Source organism: Orycteropus afer, unplaced genomic scaffold (assembly GCF_000298275.1).
Source record: "Orycteropus afer afer isolate SDZICR_OR568_19922 unplaced genomic scaffold, OryAfe1.0 scaffold00290, whole genome shotgun sequence".
Classification (NCBI taxonomy): domain Eukaryota; kingdom Metazoa; phylum Chordata; class Mammalia; order Tubulidentata; family Orycteropodidae; genus Orycteropus; species Orycteropus afer.
Genome location: NW_006921877.1, coordinates 4,241,462 through 4,250,820, shown reverse-complemented (window position 1 = coordinate 4,250,820; position 9,359 = coordinate 4,241,462). Strand labels below are relative to the sequence as shown.

The 9,359-nt window shown below is 41.0% G+C and overlaps 1 non-coding gene across 1 annotated transcript; it reads left to right on the top strand.

Moving 5' to 3' along the window:
- Nucleotides 1-8,871: 8,871 nt before the first annotated feature.
- Nucleotides 8,872-8,944, top strand: TRNAV-CAC. The gene has a single exon. It is a non-coding gene; the product is annotated as a tRNA-Val (tRNA).
- The last annotated feature ends 415 nt before the right edge of the window (nt 8,945-9,359 follow it).

Genomic DNA, 9,359 nt, shown 5'->3' with positions numbered 1-9,359 from the left:
ATCTTCCTTCCGAGGAGTGGCTGGTGGGTTTGGATCTCCAGGCTTCTGGTTAGCAATCAAGTGCCTTAGGCACTACACCACCAGAGCTCCCAGGAATAAGTTAAGAGGTGAATTTATGGGATATTCATAGAAAGGAGAAGACAAGGATAGAAATGAAATTCTCACCCTGCTGCCTTGACATATCATTTCCTAATTAGCAATGTACTTTTTTATCCCCCATTCACACCTTAAAACTATGAGGGTACAAGTATCAAACGTGGAAGTCAGTGGAGGTTTCTGGATCACATTTAATGATCAGAGGGACCTAGTTGGAAGCTGCATTGTTTTATATTGGATTTCTTCTCTTAAGGCAGAGCTTAGCTCTCCATGGAGGGTCCAGGAATGCTACCAATCCAAGAGGGATGTATTACATTGTCAGGTCTTTGAGCCTCAGAGACAGGTGTGTGGGGAAGATGTTTTGTCATTCTTAGATGAAGAAAATTCGCTTGACTCTACTACCTTCTCAAGTCTACAAAATGAATCCATACTGCATGTCTTTCTCTGACTGACAATCAGTTAATTTTTGTTTCTGCAAAAGTTTTATGAATCACCTCCTCCCAACCTTGTGTTAAGGTCCAGGGATCAAAGCTCTGGACCTGGAATTCAGAAGCAAAGTTGCAATAGCAATGGGACAAGAACCAAAAAATATAGGTAAAGGGTCCAGCTTGTAGAGTACAACATTCTTCTGAAGAATTCTTAGATGATGAGGATGACAACGTGGGACACTTCCACACATGTGGCTCGAGATAGTAATACCAGGGCACTCAGATTTTCAGAAGACAAAAATTTCTCTAGGGAGTTACATCCTTGGACAAGAATGATATCTGCATTTAGACTACTGCTGTACTTAGACTTGAACACCCTCCCTACCTCATGAGAGTTCCCACCCCAAGGTTCCCATCAGGTGTAGACCTCAAAATTAGATCTGGTGGAAGCTGGTAGAGTTGTAGCCAGCTGGTGATTTGTCTTTAATAAACCCTTTCAGCTTGCAGGCAGACATAGGGCACACGGGGGCGGCAGAACCAGAGGATCAGAATCAGAGAATCACATGAGCCCTCCTCTGAGAAAAAGAATAAGAGTCCCAAGAGCAAAGGAGCTGTGGTAGTGTAGTGCCTAAGGCACTTGACTGCTCACCAGAAGGCTGGCAGTTCAAACCCACCAGCCACTCCTTGGAAGGAAGGTTGGGCAATCCTACTTCCATAGTGATAGTGCCTCGGAAACCCAAGGAGGGGTCACTATGAGTTGGGGCTGACTCTACAGCAAACAACAACAACACCAAGAGCAAACCTGTTACCCCTTTTCAAGATAACAGCTGCAAGTTCAGATGTCCTCAAGGTGCCCTCACTCCTGACTTGTTAGTTGTTGTTAGGTGTCATAAAGCCCATTTCGAATAATTGAGACCCTATGTACAATAGAATGAAACCCTGCCCAGTCCTGCACCATCCTCAGAATCATTGCTGTGACCACTGTGTCAATCCACATAGTTGATACTCTACTTCAGCAAGCATGATTTCCTTCTCCAGGGACTGGTCGTTGATGATAACATGATCAAAGTACCAGAGAGGAAGTCTGGCCAGAATGTTAAACAGCATTCTGGCTGTACTTTTCCGAGACAGATTTGTTTGTTCTTTTGGCAGTCCATGGAGTACTCAATATTCACCGACAGCACAATTCAAACACATCAGTTCTTCTGTGGTCTTCCTTATTCTTTGTCCAGCCTTCATGTACATGAGGCTGTTAAAAAGAGAATGACTTGGATCAGCCACCCCTTAGTCTTCAAAGTGATATCTTTGCTTTTTAACACTTTAAAGAGGACTTTTACAGCAGTTTTGCCCAATGCAATGTGTCCTTTGATTTCTTGACTGTTGTTTCCATGGGTGTTGATTGTGGATCCAAGTAAATGAAGTCCTTGACAATGTTAATCATCTCTCCATTTCTTCTGACTTATTGGCTGCAAATTCTGGGTTTCCTATCACTCCCTCTGGATACCAGCCACAAGCTTGAGGAACCTGAGGGCCACCTTTATTTTATTTTATTTTTTAAACTATTGTTAAAAGATTTTATTGTGTTTTTGGTGGAAGTTTACACAGCAAATTGGTCCCCATTTAACAACTTCTACACAATTTGTTCGGTGACATTGTTTACATTTTTCACAGTTTGTTAACTTTGTCATTATTTCCATCCTGGTTGTTCTGTTACTAGTAATCTAGTTTCCCTACCCCCTGTGTCTTCTCATCTTTGCTTTTGAGTAAGTTTTAACTGTTTGACCTCATATAGATGATTTTTTAAAGGAGCACAATATAGGTAGTCCCTGATTTAAAAAGGGATTTTGTTCTGACAACTCTATTTTAAGTTGGTTCTGAGTAAGTAGAATACCTCATTTTTTTAATTGTTTATTATTATCTTTTTTTTATTACCTGCTACATGGCGGTATTTTGAACAGTAAATCATAAAATTGAACACTTGTGAGTGAACACTTGAGAATGATATTATCAGCAAATTATATGCTACATTTTATGGAGTACATATTACTAACAATAAGATGTACAGAAAAAAAACATAAGTGCAATTCGGCATAACTGGAATACTCTATAAGTTGAGAACTACCTGTACTCATGGACGATATTGTTTATTTTATGAGCCAATCTTTTGTTTAACTAAAAGATGACCTCATGGAATAGTTTTAGTTCAAGGTTTAAAGAGTATATCAGGTTGATAGTCTTGGGGGAAGCCTCTTGTCTGTACTGGTCTAGTGAGTCTGAGCATTTTACTAGTTTGAATTCTATTTCCCCATTTTGCTCCCATTTTATTAAGATCTATCTAATGTCAAAATGGTGGGTAGCAACAGCTGGGCACCATCTAGTTCTTCTGGTCTCAGGGTAGATAAGGTCATGGTTCATGTAGACTATCAATCCTGTCAGCTAGTTTTTTCTCTCAGTCTTGATTTCCTTCTTTCTCTTTTATTCCAGAGCCATACAGACAAATAGTTGTATCTTAGATGGCTGCTCACAAGCTTTTAAGTCCCCAGATGCTACTCATCAAACTTTGATGTAATACCTAAACTTTGTGAACTATATTATGCCAAATTATGACTGAATTGTCCCATGAGTTTATGGTCCTAATCCTTCAGACCCTATAAACCAGTCTCATGAGGTGTTTGGTTAAGTCTGAGAAGTATCCATGTTTGTACCTTCTATGATGTGCTTTATGCTTTATTATACATATGAATCCATTCTTACTTTTGATCTGTTGACTACAGTTTTGAGTGTTCTGACTACCACCACTTTCCGGTTCCATAATTCACTAGAACTCACAGAACTCAGAAAAGCATTATACTTACTTACAATTACAGTAAGTTTTATTAGAGCAAAAGAGATATAGATGAAGAGATGCATACAGTAAGGTCTGTAAATAATTATAATATTCCTTTTTCATTTTTACTTCTTATACTTTTTATTTCTTCTTCTTATCTTTTCCCCTGGCTACAAGCTCCATCACAGTGGTAAAGAGAAGTGGTCACAGCAGGCATAGTTGTCTGGTTCCTGATGTAATTATATTTTTCAGGGATTTTAAAATTTCCTTTATTTCTTAAAATTTTTTGGCATATATCTGTTCATTATATACACTTATTATCAGATTATATCTACAAGTTCACTGGTAACGACTTCTGTCTCATTCCTTACGTTGATTATTTATTCCTTCTCTCTCTTTTCTACCTCCCACTTCCCAGAGTTTTGGCAACTTCAGTAATGGTTATAGAAGATTAACCATTTACTTTGTTTATCTCCTTCTCTATATATTTAATCCAAATTTTAAATTTCAGTTTTTACATTTACTTTATATTCATTTATAGTTTTGTTGTTATTCTTTTTGTAATTTTATGAGATGGATGTCTATTTAATTAATAATCAGGCCTAAAATGTTAACATTCATATTTACTGCTGTGTTTTGTCCTCTGAGGACTGATTTAGCTGCATGTAACGTGGTATATGCAGAGTTTTCATTTTTATTAAGTTCAGAATATTTTCTACTTTCAATTTTCATCTCTGCTTTGATAGATGTATCTGTAAAATTACAAAAAGATGGGATTTTCTTCTTATTTTTTGTAACTGGATCCAGTTGCTGATGAATTCTCTTGACATCTTATTTGTGAGTACCTTGCTGAAAGTGAAGATGACTTGAAACACTTACTGATAAATATCGAAGACTACAGATGTCAGCAGGACCTCTGGTAGCATAGTGCCTAAGGCACTTGACTGCTAACCAGAAGGCTGGTGGTTCAAACCCACCAGCCACTCCTCGGAAGGAAGGTTAGGCAATCCTACTTCTGTAGTCATACTGCCTCAGAAACCCAAGGAGGGGTCGCTATGAGTCAGGGCTGACTCAACGGCACATAACAACAACAGACGTCAGCATGGATTACATCTCAACATAAAAAAAATAAAAGTCCCCACAACTGGATCAATAAGCAACATCATAATAAATGGAGGAAATATTGAAATTGTCAAGGATTTCATTTTACTTGGATCCATAATCAATGCCTATGAAAACATCAGTCAAGAAACCAAAGTATATATCACATTGGGCAAAATCTGCTGCAAAAAAAATCTGTGAAATGTTAAAAAACAAAGATGTAAAAAGTGCCAAGCTCTAGGAGCTGGGTGAAAGCCCCTCAACCTTGGGGTCCAGCTCTGCCTCCTGCTCCTGGCCCACTGGAGCTAGAGGCATTTCTTCACTCAGACAGCTGCTGGCTGCTGAGGCTGAGAAGCCCCAAGGTTGACAAGTAAAAAGGCACACATACCAAACCATATGGCAGGCCATTAACTTAAGTCCACTGTTAGTCCCAAGGTCGGCAGAACATAGCAGGCTGCTGAACAACAACACAGCTACATGCAGGGTCCAAGCGTGGCGTAAGTTCGAGACCATTCTCAAGGCTTCTTTGTATATACAGAAAGCAAACCACATCCCAAAGGCAGCTACTCAGCTGCTTGTGGTAGATTCCATCATGGAGTTGATTACCAGTCTCATCATGGGGAATAACTACCACCAGCTGCCCAGCCACTCAGCCAGGCCCAGCCAAGTTGACACACAAACATAACTACCACAACTATACACCTGGACATTCTTACAGCGCATACAAATACACATTTGTAGAACCATTGTCTGCTAACCCTACGCGTGGTCATGGGCACACTAACCCCTGCCTAGACATACCTGATTGTTCAGTCTGTCCACCCATCTATTCACCTGCAGACCAATGCCTGCTGTCACTGACAACGCAGTACTGTATGTGCAAAAGGGTTCATCTTTGTTGTCTATACATCCCATGTACCTCTCTATGTCTTCCTCTTCCTCAATACCACTGTATTGATCACTCACATTTGGAACATTACCCTTCCCTTTACCCAAATCAATACTTGTCTCTACCAATCTAGAAGTGTTTCCTGCCCTCCCCTCCCACCCCTGATAACCAACAAAGAAAGTTTCCTTCCATATATAAACCTTTCCTTGACTTTTTACAATAATGAACTATAAGAGTGTGAAATTATGTTTCTATATAACCACCATGTATGCAACCATTTTTAGTAAGTAACCATTTGTGCAAAAAGCCTCAGCACATACTTCACGCTTTAGTGCTTTAGTTACTGGAAAAACCACAAAAAGTCTTAACTACCTCATAGACAAAGAGTCCTAACTACCTCATCGATACTCCCAAGCATTCTCCTTAGCAACAACCAATCAGTAGATGGCACAGAAATACCTTACCTAAAATAGTTAAGAAATGGCAGTTAGTGACTTCAGCCCACTAGACAGACCAATTAGGCAGAAACAACTAACAACTTGAAAATGTCAACCAATCCTGTAACTTTCTGATTGAAACTTCCTTGTTTCTGTTGAGACCCCTATAAAGACCCCATTACCCCTGAGTTTGAGACTCTCAATCCTGAACCGCTGCGTTGGTGATGGTTGGGGGTCCGAGCTCGAGCTTGAATAAACAACCCCTATGCTTTTGCAGTGGAATCGGCTCCTTGGTGGTTTTTTGGAGATTCTTAATCTGGGCACAACAGAACCAATACAATAGTTGCCCTTCTGTGATTGACTTATTTCACTCAGCACAATGTCTTCCAGGTTCATCCACGTTATGTGGTGTTTTTGTTTGTTTGTTTTTAATGATTAATATGTGAAACAACATGGATGGATCACAAAAACATGATGAGCTACAGAAGCCAGATGCAAAGTAATACTTCATGATTCCATGTGTATTTGCTGGGTATAGGATAGACTTAGTGACTCTGACTGGTAGACTGTTCTTAATCTTTGACATCTTACCTGGTCACTGTAATCATATATAGCTAGCCAGAATTGCCATCTGCTTCCAAAGTTGACATGGTATGTTTTCCAGAGCAATTCTTGTTCATTGCTCTCTTTGGAGTTACCTCTTATCTTAAACTTGGTTATCCAGAAAAGCAAAACCTACCTACTTTCCTATCACCATTGAGTCAATTCTGTCAATTCTCATAGTGAGCCTATGGACAGTGTAAAATTTCCCCATAGGGTTTCCTGGGTTGTAAATTTTTACATAAACAGACTGTCTCATCTTTCTCCTAGGGCTTGAACTGAAGATCTTTTGGTTAGCAGCCAAATGCATTAACCCTATGACATCAGACTTCCTTATGTCCTTGAAGTAAAACTTGAAGCTTAAATATAGATAGATAGATAGATAAACCAAACCAAATTCACTATCGTCAAGTCAAATCTGACTAATAGCGACCCCTCCTTGGGTTTCTGAGGCAGTATCTCTGTGGAAGGAGATTGATAGAGATAAAGAAATTTATCTCAAGGAAATGGCTCATGCAGCTATAGAGGGTGGCAAGTCTCAAATACAGGGGTCAAACTTCTAAGCTGGAGACTTCTCTTACCTCACACAGCTGCAGGGGCTGATGAACCCAAGATTGGCAGGCAATATAGCGGGCTGATGGATTTGGGGGATGATGAATCCAAGATCAGCAAGTAAAATGGCAGATTGTTGGCTCACAGGCTGTGAAGGCAACAATACCAAGATCAGCAAGCAATATAGCAGATCACTGGTTCAGGAACTGGAAATGATGATAAGCCAGATGCAGGATCCAGATCCAGCATGAAGCCAAAGACCTTTGCCAGGACATCCACATATATATTGGAAGCAGGCCTCACACCTGAGAAAATCCCTTTCAACTGATTAGATGCTCAAAGCAAGTTTCATCATGGAGTTGATTACATTGTATCCGATCTCATCATGGGCGATGACTACATCATAACTGCTGAATCATTGAGAATCATGCCAAGTTAACAACCTTAACAATCACACCTTTGTTCTGACCTCTCTCTGCATTCACAATCAGCAATATCACAGGCAGTTCAGGCGTGAACTGAGAGTTTCAGGAGAGAGGGTTATGCATATTCATAAAAATTTCAGGAATTTGGGCATGAGATACTTGATGACTGGCCGAAATTTCCTTCACCTTGGTTTAAAGGGACAGTCGCTTTTTAATGTAGCGCACTGGTGCACCGGATGAGTCACACCGGCTTCCTGTCATCAGCTGATCGGGGCTTAGGCAGAGGGGAGAATGTCATTTCCCAGCAACTTTGGTCCTGCCTGCTCAAATACACATGCGCATGGGCCAAAGTTAATTTTCAAGTTGTTTTCTAAGATGCATTGACGTGTTTATCTTCTCTTTCTAGCGGAATAGCAGGAAAGAATGTGCAGATTGGCTTTTCGCTCCATTCAGTTCTTAAGGAACTGAGCTTACTGTGTTTACTCATCTGTCTCCAACCAGGGTCCTATTTGTCTTAACCAGACTGGGAAAATGGTTGAGAGTATGTTTATTTATTTATTTCCAGCCAGGGTCCTATCTGTCCTAACCATCTGTCCTAACCAGGGTGGCGGAAATAGTTGAGTTTTCACTTGGTTTCAGTTTTATTTTACTATCTGAATGCTCTATGTTCATGGGTGTATACCAGGTGACTCTCAGAAATTATACACTAATAACTTGTGATCAAAACACCATTATGTGTATTTATCAGTTTACTACATGTGCTATAAGGATCTCCAGTGGTGCAGTGGTTAAAACATTTGGCCACTAAACAAAAGGTCAGTGTTTCAAACCCACCAGCCACTCCATGGGAAGACAGCGCTGGTGATCTGCTTCTGAAAGATCACAGTCTTGAAAACCCTATGGAGCAGTTCTACACCTCACTGCGTGGGATCGCCATGAGCTCTGTGTCCATGGAAACTAACAAGTGGAGCATGAATAATGAGTAATGACATTGAACATATGAGTCAGGCCCGACTCGACAACAAATAACAACAACAAACTAACTACCAGCGCAGTTACAAGGGACACCTAGACTCTGGTCCGAAGCCCGGAGTGGCTGTGTCCTCAGCTCCTGGGCTGTGGGGAGGTCGGGAGCCGACCAAAAACAACAACAACGAGTGGCTGGTGGGTTTGAACCGCCAGCCGTCTGATTAGCAGTCAAGTGCCTTAGGCACTACGCGCTTAATTTTGCAAATGAAACCCTGGTGAGCTGCGGGATCCCAAAGACTAGCTGTGGGCCCCGGGGGTTCTTGCTTCCGGGGAAAGGGCAGAAAATTAAGGTTTAACAGAAGCTGGTCTCCTTTGCCTGCAGAGATTGTTAGTGACTTTCTCCGGGGCTTTTTTTTTTTTTCTCAGCACTTTGCTGCTGGCAGTGGAACTTCAAATATAGTTGAATTTCGGAAGGTGGCGATCTAAATAATACGCGGCAGGTCTTGAGATTTTCATGGATAAATTCTTAAGGTCTAGTGTACCCGTGGTTTCCGTAGTGTAGTGGTTATCACGTTCGCCTCACACGCGAAAGGTCCCCGGTTCGAAACCGAGCGGAAACATCTTACTTTTACTCCAAGTAAATCGTTCCTCAATAATCTTCTGATAATAAACATGGGAAGACAGATTCCATTTCTCAGCACCGTAAAGCAATCCTCATTTCTCTGCCCTAAATCAGATGAAATACCAAACACAATTCTAACCTGGGTCTACGGAGGGGTGGTACTGAATAATACGTGGCTGGTGGCGTAGTGCCTAAGGCATTTGAACCACCAGCCACTTGTTGGAAGGAAGACTGGGCAATCTACTTACGTAGAGATACCGCCTCGGAAACCCAGAAGGGGTCGGGGATTTGACTCCCCGGCAGTTTGGTTTTGGAATATGTGCCTTTTTAGGAGCTCTAGTGGTGCTGTGCTAGAGCATTGAGATGCTAACCATAAAGGTTAGTGGTTCGAGTCTGGCCTGTGAAAAAAGACA